This window comes from Pinus tabuliformis, chromosome 8, assembly GCF_031772625.1.
Source record: "Pinus tabuliformis cultivar Carrire ecotype Pingquan chromosome 8, CPIR1, whole genome shotgun sequence".
Lineage (NCBI taxonomy): Eukaryota > Viridiplantae > Streptophyta > Pinopsida > Pinales > Pinaceae > Pinus > Pinus tabuliformis.
In genome coordinates this window covers 686,166,818-686,181,053 of record NC_142294.1, presented here as the reverse complement: position 1 = coordinate 686,181,053, position 14,236 = coordinate 686,166,818, and positions in this window count along the sequence as shown.

Sequence of the window (14,236 nt, the reverse complement as noted above, 5' to 3'; positions counted from 1 at the left end):
GGTTCAGGAAGGTTAAAAATACACTTATTTTTAATGATTTATGGGATGGAATCTGTGAAGGAAAAGAAGGGAATTCACCAGATCAGCCTGACGAGGAGAAACAGTTAGCAATCTGGCAAAGTAAGGATAAAAAGGCCTATGCCTTAATTTCCACTTCAGTCTCAGAAGAGGTAAGCAGATACATTGCTCAGAATAAAACAGCATATGATGCCATAACAAAACTAAAAGAGCTTTATGATTCACATTCTGAATTGGAGATAATTCAGTTATTGTTGAAGTTATTTAATTTGGAAATGAAAGATAATGATCCTCTAAAACTTACTTCTGAAATTAAAGCCATCAATCATGAAATTGAATCTATTGGAGTTAAAGTTGATATGCAACTCACTGCCTTTATAAAAGCTCTTTACCCTAGTTATTCACACTACTTGGAATCTCTCCAAGCTAGTGGGCAATTAAAAGATTTAGATTTTGACAAATTAGTAGGGAAAATTGCAGAAAGAGAGAAGGCTTTTGGCAAGAAAGAAACATCACATAATTCTAATACTGAAACCCTATGTCTTGCTCAAAAAGACCAAAAACCTCAAGAAGAATCTGAAAGAAATACTAAGGGTAATAGAGGTCGAGGTAGGAAGAATTATAGAGGCAGGGGGGGCAGAAATATTCAGGGAGATAGACAGCAGAATGATAAACAAAGAAATTTTCCTGATAAAACAGCTGTAAAATGCTTTAGATGTGGTAAAATTGGACATACAGCTGCAAATTGTAGAATTCCCTGGGAGAAAATTAATGAAAGAAGAGAACAAATTCTTGAAAAGAAAGATCATCTAATTCCAGAAAAAGGACAGTCTTCTGAGAATGCACATTATGTTGTTGCTCATTGTAATTTTCATATGGAAGATATATTTAGTACCTCTTTTTCTTCATGGCATGACAGTTGGATTTTAGACATAGGTGCCACTTGTCATATGACCTTTAGAAGAGATTTGTTTGAACAATTCAGTGATAATATTGATGGAGTAGTGTATTTTGCTGATAAGTCTCAAATCAAACCATCGGGGATTGGTTCTATTCAGTTAAAAATTCCTGGACTTTCTGATTATACTTTGAATGATGTTCTTTACATTCCTCAGTTCCAAAGAAATTTATTATCTCTTGTACAAATAAGACAACAGGGACATTCCATCCACATATTTGATGGTAAAGTGGAAATTCGAAGAGCAGCTGACAATAAAACTGTAATGACTGGTGTAGAAGAAGATAAATTGTTGAAATTGAAAGGTGTGTCCTCTGTTACATTGAACACAAATTATTTGGTTCAGCAAAATGATACTTTGTCATATTCTTTATTGTGGCATGCACGCTTTGGTCATATTAATTATGAAAGTATTAGAATTATGAGACAGCAGGGGATTAAAGGACTTCCAACAGTTCCCAGAAAATTGACCCCATGTAATGCTTGTATATTGGGCAAGCATCACAAACAATCTTTTCAGAATTTTACTTCTCGAGCTACAAGAAAATTAAGTCTCATACACTCTGATTTGTGTGGACCTATGCCTATACCAACTGCGAATGGCAATAAATACATACTGACTTTTATTGATGATTATTCGAGGATGTGTTGGGTTTATCTGCTTAAGGAAAAATCACAAGTTTTTGATGTGTTTAAAAAATTTCATCTCTTGATTACAAATGAAGCTCAACTAAATATTGGTACTATAAGAACTGATAATGGAGGAGAATATACTTCACATGTCTTTGAAAAATATTTGCAAGAGAATGGCATCAAACACCAGACCACAATACCATATAATCCACAACAAAACGGTGTTGCAGAATGAATGAACAGAACATTGCTTAATATGGTAAGGTCAATGATGTTTTTTAAGAATGTAAAATTGATGTTTTGGGGAGAAGCAACGCTCTGCGCAGCATATATTAGAAATCGGTGCCCATCCTCTGTCATTAATAACAAAACTCCATATGAAATGTGGTATAATCATCTTCCTGCTGTTAAACATTTCAGAGTTTTCGGTTCTCAATGTTATGCTTTGATTCCTAAACAACAGAGGAATAAGTTGAGTGAACGGAGCAAAAAATGTATTTTTTTAGGGTATTCTATGACTTCTAAGGCATACCGATTATATGATGAAGAGAACAAGAAATTTATTTTGTCAAGAGATGTAATTTTTCTTGAATCTGATAAAGATTCCCTCACTATTGATAGACAACTTAATCAGATAGAAAAGTTTGTGCCTCAAGAGTTTTATTATGAATAAGATAATATACTTCCACATCCTAAAGGGGGGATACCTATATTAGATCAGTCTGTGGAGTTTCCTTCTCTCAATGATGATAATTCTGCTATTGATGAGAAATTGGTTGATGCAAGTGTTTCTACAGACATGACAGGGACAGAAACGACAATAGAGTTGAAAGGGACAGAAATGGCAAGAACTGAGACAAATGAAGAAGATGAGCAACTTCCTACACAACCTTTGTGAAGATCATCTCGTATTCGAACATTTCCGAAGAAATATGATGAGTTTAAGATTGGAAGTTCCTCAGGTAACTATTCTCATTGTGAATTTAACTTTTCTGTGGATTGTGAACCTACTTGTTTTGAAGAAGCTACTAGTTATGATCAGTGGAAAGATGCAATGCAAAAGGAATATGATGCTCTCATAAAAAATGGCACATGGAGGCTGGTGGATCCTCCTGTTGGCGTCCAACCTATTGGTTGCAAATGGATTTATAAAACTAAGTATAAAGCTGATGGTTCACTAGACAAACACAAGGCAAGACTTGTAGCGAAGGGATATGCACAAAAAGAGGGTATTGACTATACAGAGACATTTGCTCCTACAGCTAAATGGGGCACTATTAGATCTTTGTTTGTTGTTGCAGCTCAAAAAGAATGGAAAATTCATCATATGGATGTTAAAACTACTTTTTTAAATGGAGATTTGAAAGAAGATGTTTACATGTTTCAGCGAGAAGGTTTTTCCGTTAAAGGGAAATAACAAAAGGTTTGCAAACTAATGAAGTCTTTGTATGGCTTGAAACAAGCGCCACAAGCATGGTATGAGAAACTAACTGAACATCTTCTAAAGTTAAATTATAAACATTTTGACCTAGATGATGTAACTCTTTTCGTTAAGAAAGTTGGAAGATTAGTTGTATATCTAGTTGTATATGTTGATAATTTGATGATCACAGGAAACAATGATGAATATATATCATCTATTAAGAAGGAATTGAAAAAGGTTTTTGATATGACAGATTTAGGTTTACTTCATTATTATCTTGGAATTGAAGTTGATCAAAAACCACAACATATTTTCATCTCTCAGAAGAAGTATGTTGGTAAGTTATTGAACAGATATAGTATGATGGATTGTAATCCTGTTGCTACACCAATGGAGCAGAATTTGAAACTTACTTCAGAAGAAGGAAAATCATTTGAAGATCCAACAAAGTATAGGCAACTTGTTGGAAGTTTGATTTATTTATCTATTACTTGTCCTGATATAACATTTGTTGTAGGAATACTTTCCAGATTTATGCATCATCCTTGTGAGGGGCATTGGGTAGCAGCAAAAAGAGTACTGAAATATTTAAATGGAACCCAAACTTATGGCATCAAATATACCAAAGTTTTAGACTTCCATCTTGCTGGTTATTCAGATTCCAATTTTGATGGAGATAAAGAGAATGGAGTCTCTACTTCTAGCTATTTGATGAATCTTGGATCAACAACCATTAGTTGGAGATCACGCAAGCAATCTGTTCCTGCTGATTCTACCACTGAAGCTGAATATGTTGCAGCAGCTCAAGCCACTAAGGAAATCATTTGGCTTCGGAAAATACTTGAAGATTTGCAGGAGAAACAAAAAGCTTCAACTCCTTTATTTGTTGACAACTCTTCTGCAATTCAATTGGCCAAGAATCCAAAGTTTCATGATCGAACCAAACATATCAACACCAAGTATCATTTGATTCGACATCATGTAGAGGCCAAAACAATTCATCTGACACATTGTCCAACATCAGAACAAATTGCAGATATCTTTACTAAAGCATTGGGATGTGAAAAGTTCGAAAAATTTAGATCTTTACTTGGTATGTTAGATGTCCCTTCAGATTAAGGGGGGAAATGTTGTAATCCTTCGGGATTTCTGTATAGTTAGGGATTTAGTTATAAATTAGGTATTTCTAGTTATAATTGTTTTCAGTTATTGTTTTCAAGTATAAATGTAACCTTCATTGAATGAATTAAGATATAGATCACAACATTTGAATCAATGGAATTCTCCAGACTTCTTATCACGAGTAAGTGGAGAAATGAGAGCTTGGAGATCCAGATCAACCAAGGAGATCGAGCTAGGGCCTGATTTGTAGAATTAAATTGAGGGCATATTAATATTTTCTCAGTTGGGCCATTATCCTAGGATGGGAGCCAAGTAAGTTTTGAGTTTTATTTTTTTATTTTTTATGAAGCATTGTTGACTGGGTGGAATTTGTCTGTGTCATTGTGATTAAGATTGGCTGATGTGATTTTTTCTTTCGCTAACTAAAGTTACGAACTTAGTTGTGCTTTCATTCAATAGATTTGTAATTTGCTAGGTCAATGAATTGCTAGGTTCTAGGTTTGCAGGAAAATTAACATGGTATTAGAGCAAGAAACCTTGGAAACATATCTCTAAATCACACAAAAGCGAGGTTTGTACAGGATTGTTGGGGCTAGGTTCGGTCATTATCATATAAGTTAAGTTTTTTTTACATGTCGAAATTGACTGTATGGCCTGAGGGAAAATCCGTACTTAGTACAAACACTCAATTTTTTTTGTGCGGAAGCAGGGGGTGGAAGAATTTTTTTCAAGACAAAATAAAGAAAAAAATAAAAGGGTGGCAAGCAAGGATGACAAGGGCCAGGCCTTGCTGCCAATTTCAAAAACATCCAATTGTACAACAACAACAAAGTGTTGCAGATTGTGGTGGAGGAGGTAGCTCGATAGGCTGAGTGGGGACAAAGGATGGCAAGTGGCAACGATGTAGGTTTGCAGGAAAACAATGCAGGGTGGTGGAGGGTTGCGGTTTAGATTTAACCATGAGGTGCCTCGATAGAGAAAGCAAAGTGCTTCTAAGAGCTCAGGTCATAGGAACATGTATCAAACATGGTTGAGGTTCGATAGGACAACCGATCCAAACCTAGCCAAAATAACCACTAGGTAGCTAGGCAACGATAGCTGTAGATCCTAGCAATAGGCCAAAAGCGTGGTCATGGCTTGCAAAAATTTGACAGCAAGAACTTTTTTTAGTTGATTTTTCCTATTTCGAGATGGCAACAACTGGTTTGAGGTTCAGGGACATGTTGGATGATGCTTATAATTTCAATCCATGGAAGGAGAGGATAATGTTAGTTCTCATGGAGAATGCCCTATGGGATTTTGTAAACACCCATGGATTTTTGTTACAATTTTACACTATTTAAAACATTCAATCACAATATAACAATAGTAACATGTGAGCATTGAACACAAGATATATGTGAAAACCCCTCCGAGAGAAAACCACAAAACTTCTTTTAATTATTTGATTTAAGTAGGAACCAACATATTGCTACAATATTTGTAGGCATTAGCCTACAAGAGACACCAATCCCCTCTAATTTACAAGTGCCAACTTGTAGGAGACACCGATCCCCTCAAATTTTCAAGCATCAACTTGCAGGAGACACCAATCCCCTCATATATGCAAGCACCAACTTGTTGGAGAACCAATCCCCTTTGGATTTGCTGATCCAATCTCAATTGCCTATCAAATCTCTATTTCATCACTTTTTTCAGATTGGATCCAGAGGCACTTTCTTTAATTCTAACACATTAAGACTTATTGAATTCTGATCTCCTTTCTTTTCTTCCTAAGCAACGATCTAATCATCTTGATTCACTTGCAATCATTTGGCGCACTGCACAATGTTGAACTCTTCTCGGCATGCTCTTAATTGGTACAAATCTTAGACTTAACTATCCCCTACACATGCTTTGTTCATGCATAGTTCTTTTTATTTATGTGCTACCTGGGATAACGCTTATGCTCTGTCACTTCTATTCACTTACAAATCGTTCATATTTATATATGGTGTGAGAGTCTTTAATTCACTTTCAATCTTCCTTAGTGCCTTTTTATACCCAAATATGTTGTTTGTGTTTCAACTCCCTTGGAAGTTGGTCCAAGCTTTATCGCTTGTGGTTTGCATATGCTGCATATGCGCGTGTTCATGACCATGAGTCTAGCATAGTGGGACTTTCAAATACCAGAACCTTTAGTTCTTTACATCTCCTAGTGTGGTGATGGTTAGCCCTTAGAGGCTATTCCTTAACCCCTCCTGTCCGAGGCTTATGACCACCTCCTTCACATACCAGATACTGTAGTTGTTCCTAGGCTTGCAACGCTTGGGTGCTGGAATTTCTCACCTCGTAACCTGGTGCTGTGACTATGCTCTTACTCACCAGATACTGGGGATTCTTTGAAGCCCCCAGCTTCAAGTGCTGGCACTCATGATTGTAGGCTATGACCTTGGCCTTATCTCCATACTGTTCTAGTATACTTCATTCACAACCATCCCACTATCGATATTTTAGCTCCAGGTGCTAAGATGTTAGACCCTCATGACCGTGCACTGTGACCTTAACCCAAACATGCGACTCTGGTAGACAAATCTGCACCTGACAGAGATATTCAACTTGCCTGCATTTGTTGGAAAATTTCCCATCATACCAGGACTCCTTATACCTGAGTGTTCTAATCCATGATTATTTTGATCTCTTAGTGCCTGATATGAGCCCACAAGGGTTGAACCCCTAGTTTTCCATGACCAAGACTTGGAACCCTAGTTTTCACTTTTTTGCCCAAAACAAAATACACGAGAAACCTTTGCCAAACAATGTCTTGGCACAAATCCCGAGACCTTTGGGACTACCACATTAATCCATCGTCGACCAATCAGGGTCCACCACATGGTCCTATTGCCATGTCGTTTGCCACATCATTTCTACCATGTCATATTGAATATTGGCCTTGGCATTTATAAACAAAACTGAACTTTGGTGATCGATGCTTTGGTATGGGATCCACCATGTTCACATCACCTGCTGGGTCATCAGTGGTGACCAATTAGGGCCTACCATGTGTCTGAGTGCTGAGATTACTTGCAACGTGTCACTTGCCAATCATATCATTTGTCTACGGAAAATGCCATTTTTGCTTGACACATGTCACTTGCTATCAATGCCATGTCAGTAGATCTGCCACCTGTTATCCACGTGGAAGTGCCACATCATACCAGCTACCAAATTGAGTGCATTCCTTGCTTTAACCATCACACGTGTGAGCTCGATATTGATCTGGGCCATTAGATAAAGGCATTCTTAGTCATTGGATCCATTGCGTGCACACACATACTTTAAACTTTGTGTATGTTGTGAACCAAATATCAATTTGGGTCATTGGATTGAGACACCCATAGCCGTTGGATCCATTGCGTGCATAGGTGCACTTTAAGCTCCATGCATGTTATGAGCCCGATATTAATCTGGGCTGTTGATCTTCATGCCTAGTACAGATCTAGACTGTTGAACTTGTGCTTGGCATGCTTAATCACATTTAATTAGTGTTAATTGCAAATTAGTGGCTGAGATTAAGTGTGGGTAACTTTGTGGAAAAACGTGAAGGTTTAGTTATAAGTTTTGGCCCCATTATACCACTTCCCACGATGCCCAGGCTTATACCGAATCTACTCTAGAATGTGCTTATATTGAATCCACTCTAGAGTCTAGACTGGTTGTATACTGTACCCCTCCTGGGAAACACCAAATTTCGATTTGTGCACCAAATTCCAGGCATGACATGAAAACACCAACTTTTGTTCATGGCCTCCATTGTGGAATCCCCTTGACTTTGACAATCATGTATCCACTAGGAATTGACCTTGACCTTGACATCAATGACGACACATTCAATATGTGATCCTTCACATATCAAGGAAGAATAGTGACCTTGAGATGTGGATTGCTTTGATGAACCTATATCAAAGTGATAATTAGAATCAAAAAATGGTGTTGAGGGAGAAGCTCGGAAACACCAAGAAGACTGAATCAAACACGATGGCCTCATATCTCAGCAAGATTTAGCAACTTTGAGACGAGCTTGGAGTTGTGCAAGAGGATGAACTTGTAAGGACAACCTTGAGTGGGTTCTCAAAACCTTGGGATACCTTTGTGACAGGTGTTTTAGCATGAGAAAAGCTACTAGATTGGAGGAAACTGTGGGATGACTTCATTCAGAAGGAGATCTAGGAGAAATCATTAACTAGAGGACAATAAAAGAGTGGGGATGATGAGAATCTTACTCTTGCCAGTCGGGCAACAAGGAGCAAAGGTTCGAGTAGCAGTGAAGAGTCCACCTCACAACCCAAGAAGAAGGTCTTAACTAAGGTCAAGTTCTTTGCCTGCCATAAGACAAGATACTATGCTTCACAATGTCTAGAGAGGAGGAAAGGGGGAAAGGGCATGTAGTCAACAGTGGTTGTACCTACAGAAGCTCAAGAGGAGTTTGCGAAGAAGTTTGAATCCAATTTTTCACTCATTTCCTACCTTACCTCAGGCACATTACCAATGGGTGCATGGTTGCTAGACAATGGAGCCACACAACATATGACAGGGGCACCTGAGTTGTTTGACAACTTGATCGAGTGGGTTAGAATTGCATGTAGATTTTGGAGTCGATTCCAAACATGTAATGAAGTGGTTTGGAACAATGATATTCTATTTGAGTTAGGACGCAGGTTGGAAGTGAAGGACGTGGTATGGGTGCCAAACCTTAGGTGGAGTTTTCTCTCAGTCTATATAATGGAGAATAAGCGGTTTTATGTAACAGTCTAGGATGGAAAGGCTTTGATTAGGCACATGGGATCTAGCTTTGACGAGGTACATGTCATTGGAGTTAGAGAGAACAACCCGCATAGACTAAAGGGCCAACCTACTTGAGCGATGACAAAAAGTAGAGCAGTGACAAAGGATAAGGAGAGGCAAGCTCCGAAGGTTGAACGACTTACAGGGGGTTAGCCTTCAGGTTCAGATGGGGAGGATTAGTCGACAGACTCTTCCAAATCTATCTGGTATGAGATGACGTTATAGGCTGTTCAGGAGCAGGAGGTAGATCAAGGGGAGCAAGGTTTCAAAGAAGTTTCTATGAAAATTCTATTGTAGTTAATTTGGTAATTATTCTCCTATCTTTTAGATTATTTGTCCCAATAAATTATTTACTGCAAATACCAAATAAAAACACAACTGCAAATTTCACCAAATAATAAATCACAGGAATTGAGAAAACATCACATAAAATCGACACCAATATTTTTGGACAAATTGTCCCTGGAAAACCCCAAGAGTGGGGAAAACTAGTTCTGTAGATGAGGGTTTATATTATTAATTCTTCAACAAATTGAGAATGTACATAAATTACTTGCCTACCACTAGCAAAGCTCCAACAATTTTTCTCTTCACTATAGCTGACCAAATCAAACCTCTGCAAATCAAATTAGCCTCTCCTGAGCAATTCGCTTTGCCTCTGTGAACTTGCACTGCTTACTGGAAATGTGCACTAGCCTTCCTAGTAATTTGCTCAGCCTCCAAAAAATTTGATCTTGCAAGTTTATCTGCCTCCAACAATTCGCTTAGTTGATTCGCACTGCCTCCAACAATTCGCTTAGTTGATTCACACTGCCTCCAGTAAATCGCTTTGGCAACTAGCAACACAAGTTGATCGTCTAGCAAATCGCATCAGTAAACTGGAAACTCGCACTAGCTAATTCGACCTCCCATTTGCAGAAGAATTCGACCTCCTTCTGTCTCTTAGAAAATTGGAATCACTGTGAAGAATTTCCTCTGGAAAATGTCTTCTCAAATTTCTCCCGCTGAAACCCTGCTCGTTGTGCCTACCACGCTATTGCTGCGCATCACTTACTCACTCAAATTGTGTTTGTAAGAGTCCCATCAATTTCTTGTTATAATTTCTCATTGACGAATCATGACCATGATCTAATCACAATTGACGGCTAAGATCATCTTGACCCCATCAAGTCACTTTTCTAGAAGTCACTAGAGAGAAATCGACTTGTCTCAATTAATATTGATTAATTAACCTATTTCCCTAAGTTAGACTTAGGAAAATAATTAAAATTGGTTAATAAATCTAATTAAGACATTTTCACTTTATAAAATAAACTGGGCTTGGAGATAATTAATTCATTTGTGTTCCTAGCCTCATTGACACTTCCTAAGATAGGAACACCTGTCCAAGCTACACAAACTAACACTCCCTCTTAGCGAGGAAGGTGTTCTGCACAACACCCAACTTATCTCTGAAGAAGATGAATCTCGCCTTCCCCAAGGCCTTCATCAAAATGTTTGCTACCTACTGATCTGTAGGTATATACTGTAGCTGAACTATCCCACACTGTACACAATCCCAATGAAATGAAATTTGATGTCTGTATGCTTAGACCTATCATGAAACACGGGATTTTCAAATAGCCTATTGCAACTCTAATTAGCTATTAATTCCCAACAGCTAACTTTGGACCCGGATGTTCTGCTATTTAAACTTATGGGTAGATTGTTTTTTTAACCTTTATCCCGAGGATGAATTGCATTAGATGGTTCTAAATGTCGACCAAATCTCAATGATGTGATTAATCCGAAAGACAACTTCATTATCAATATGGATCACAAAAGTCTAAGATCTAGATTTACTTGTCTTTTCTAGTTTCTAGTAGTTTTTATAACTATGGACTCTTTCATATTTATTATGATATTTTTTGTAAACAATATATGATAATTTAAGTTTGAAGTTTAAAGTTAGCAATTATAACTCATTGGTAATGAATTGTGAATATGATGTTTTGTAAAAGTTGAAAGTTGAAACATTTCATTTCATGTTAGATATTCTTTGTTATCATTTGGTTACTTGATAATGGTAATGCTTACAAGTACAAGCAAGTACAAGTTACAACTTTAGTGATGAATAATGATAAATGTTATACATCTAATTTTGAAAGCTTGAAACTTTAAGATTGATGAATGATGAGACTCGATATGTTGTATGTTACTAACTTGTGGACGTGGTTGATGAAGATTATAACTTCTAGATGATTGATGTTATATGGTTTAGTCCATGTTTTTATGCTTTTTATATCTAATTCATCATTCTACATGCTTTTGTTGGCATATATGCATCAAAATATATAAAAATATATATTATATAAAAGTTCACTCTCGATTCGCTCCCGAACTAGGAGCTTTTGAAAATGTCGCTCCCTACTCCCGCTACTAAGCAACCTTGCTTCCGAGACAAGCATGGGCTTGTGGAGAATGCCTCTCTCATTGAGAGGGAGTGCTGATTGCATCATGGATGTACTTTCTCCCTGTGTCAAGTACTTTGACCTGAATTAGGGAAATTATCCCTGTGTCAAGTACATTGACTTGAATTAGGGAGAATGATTTGACAGATTAGATAGCATCATGGATTGACATTCTTTATGTGTGAAGTAATTTGACTTGAATTAGGGAAGCTATCCCTGTGTCAAGTACATTGACCTAAATTAGGAAGAATGGTCCGACAGATTGAATTTCTCCTTGTGTCTAGTATTTTGACCGGAATTAGGGAAGTTATCCCTGTGTCAAGTACATCGACCTGAATTAGGGAGAAAGGTTTCGCAGAGGACATACTCCTTGTGTCAGTTGACCTTGGGTGGAGTATGGTCCTAGAGGCTACTCAGTTGAGTTAGAGCCTCCTAGCATCATGGTCTGATCTCTTTCTAGAGTGTGCTTATTTGGTGTTTCACCTAGACTATGTATATAGTTGTTTGATGGTGAACCATGATTTTGTATGGTTGATGTTGGTGATTATGATATTGATGACGCCTATCTTAATCTTGATCTTTCCTTAGAGAATTTGTCAACTTGAGATTATCTTGGTAGTCATTATGAATACCTCCCTAGCTAAGAGGGAGCGTTGAATTTTGTAGCTATGGTCGGTCTTCATATTAATATATTTTTATTGATGTACTTGTTCATGTGAAACATGTTCTTCATGCTCATAAGAAAATTAAGTAATTTTTGTATTTATCAAAAGACAAATTTAAATTTTTGAATATTTGTTTTGGCACCGCAAGTTGTTCAAGTCGGCCTTCTACTCTTCAAGTTGGCCCAACTCTTATGTCACCCATTCAACTTATGGTTCACTATATATTTGAGTCACTCGTCCTCCTCTCCATCCATCATTTGATCTGAGCATCAAGCAATAGTATCTTCTAGCCATATGAAGCTAATCAAGGAACAAAACAAAGATGAAGGAGCAGATAGAAGGCAAGTCGAATCTCTTGGAAAGAGCTGAATCTCTCTATGGTATATCTCTATGCAAAGAGGCTGAATATCTGAAGTTTATCTCTGTGCAAGGAGGCTGAATCTCTGTGGGAAAAAGAGGCAAATTGGTGAGTCTATACACAAAATTCCAAATTGTGATTAGATTATATTCTGTGGTTCGTTTCTATTGAAGAGGGCCGAAGTTCCGTGATTCATCTTTGTGGAAGAGGGAGCCAAATTCTCTGAGTTATCTCTGTGGTTGCAATCAGATTGAGGAGGGCTGACTTGGACACTTGATGGATGCTCTTGCTGGTTAGTTTGTCCATAGCTTTGACTTTGATATCTCTTGTTGAATTGATTCTCTAAGGAAAGAATTGCTGGGTTTTTACCTCAAGTGGGTTTTCCCAAGATAAATATTGTGTTGATCTTGTGCATTGTGATCTCTTCTTTTCTCATTCTTGTATGTTTGAATTTCTGAAGTATAATTGCTTGATGAAGAAGTTGTAAATGATAAAATGAAGTTGAATATAATCATCACAAGTTATTATCAGTTTCAAAAAATTGTGCTAGTCTACATTGTACTAGATTTTTTCAACATATCTCAAGTGAGGCGAGATCTAGTCTCTACCATCTCTCACTTTAGAGATTAGGGTTAGGGATTTAGCTCAATGTAAAGTTATAAAAACAAGGCTAAGGAGAGGGAAAAGGCACACCATACAACACAAGATTCAGAAAGACATTTCAGTGATGAGTTTGATACTCTAGTGTGCTGGGTCCAAGTAAGTGCAAAAAGGAGATCTTGGAGATCTATATCAGCCAAGGAGATCGAGGACTGATTTAGGGCAATATCTTTTGGATCAGATCCAAGCTATATTGTAATCTGTATTTTCTTAGTTGGGCCATTATCCCAGGATGGGAGCCTAAGTAAGTTCTGAGTTTTTTTCTTTTTTAAAATTTATTTGTATGAAGAGCTGTTGATTGGGCATAATCTATTTGTATCATCGTGATTGAGATCAGCTAATGTGATTTTTTCTTCCGCTAATTAAAATTAAGAACCTAACTGTGCTTTCATTTAGTAGATCTGTAACCTGTTAGGTCAGTGAATTGCCAGGTGCTAGGTTCACAAGAAAATAAAAAGTTGGAGTCCTAGTTGGAGGGGTTCTGGTGTTATTTTGCTTGCTTCCCTATGAGTGCACACTGTAAAATGTGCAGAAAAATGCAGGGACAACAACCAATTTCCCTTGAAATTACCACCCAATTGGTGCCACAGCATTCTAGATAAAAGATCTAGGGGTGGGGAGGCTAAAAGATGTTAGTTTGACCTTTTTAGATCACTCCGAAGCCTTTGGATAACAACAAATTGCAATTTCTAGTAGGCTGGAAATTGAATTTGTGAACTCTTGGGATGAAATCCCATTGGGTGCAATGCCCATAAAAATTCCAGCAAGGATTTTAATTAAAGAACAACTGGAAATACACGTTTTTTAGAATATAGAATGATATATCAACAAGTATATTAACTATAGAGTCTATACACAAAATTCCAACAAAATATAGTTAATTGGTGAGAACGTGGAGCCTTGGAAAACTTGTAGATCTGTTCTGTAACTACAGGAAAAATGCAGATTTTCAACAGGAAAGTTGATACATAGTAAAAATATATGCAATAAAGACCTTGATATCAATGTATAAATCATTAGTTCATATACAACTTTATTTCTAACAATTGGAAGGGAATCAAATTAGCTTTTTTATAATATAACTTGAAAAAACAGCTAGATAATTATCCCAAACTAAAACAAAAA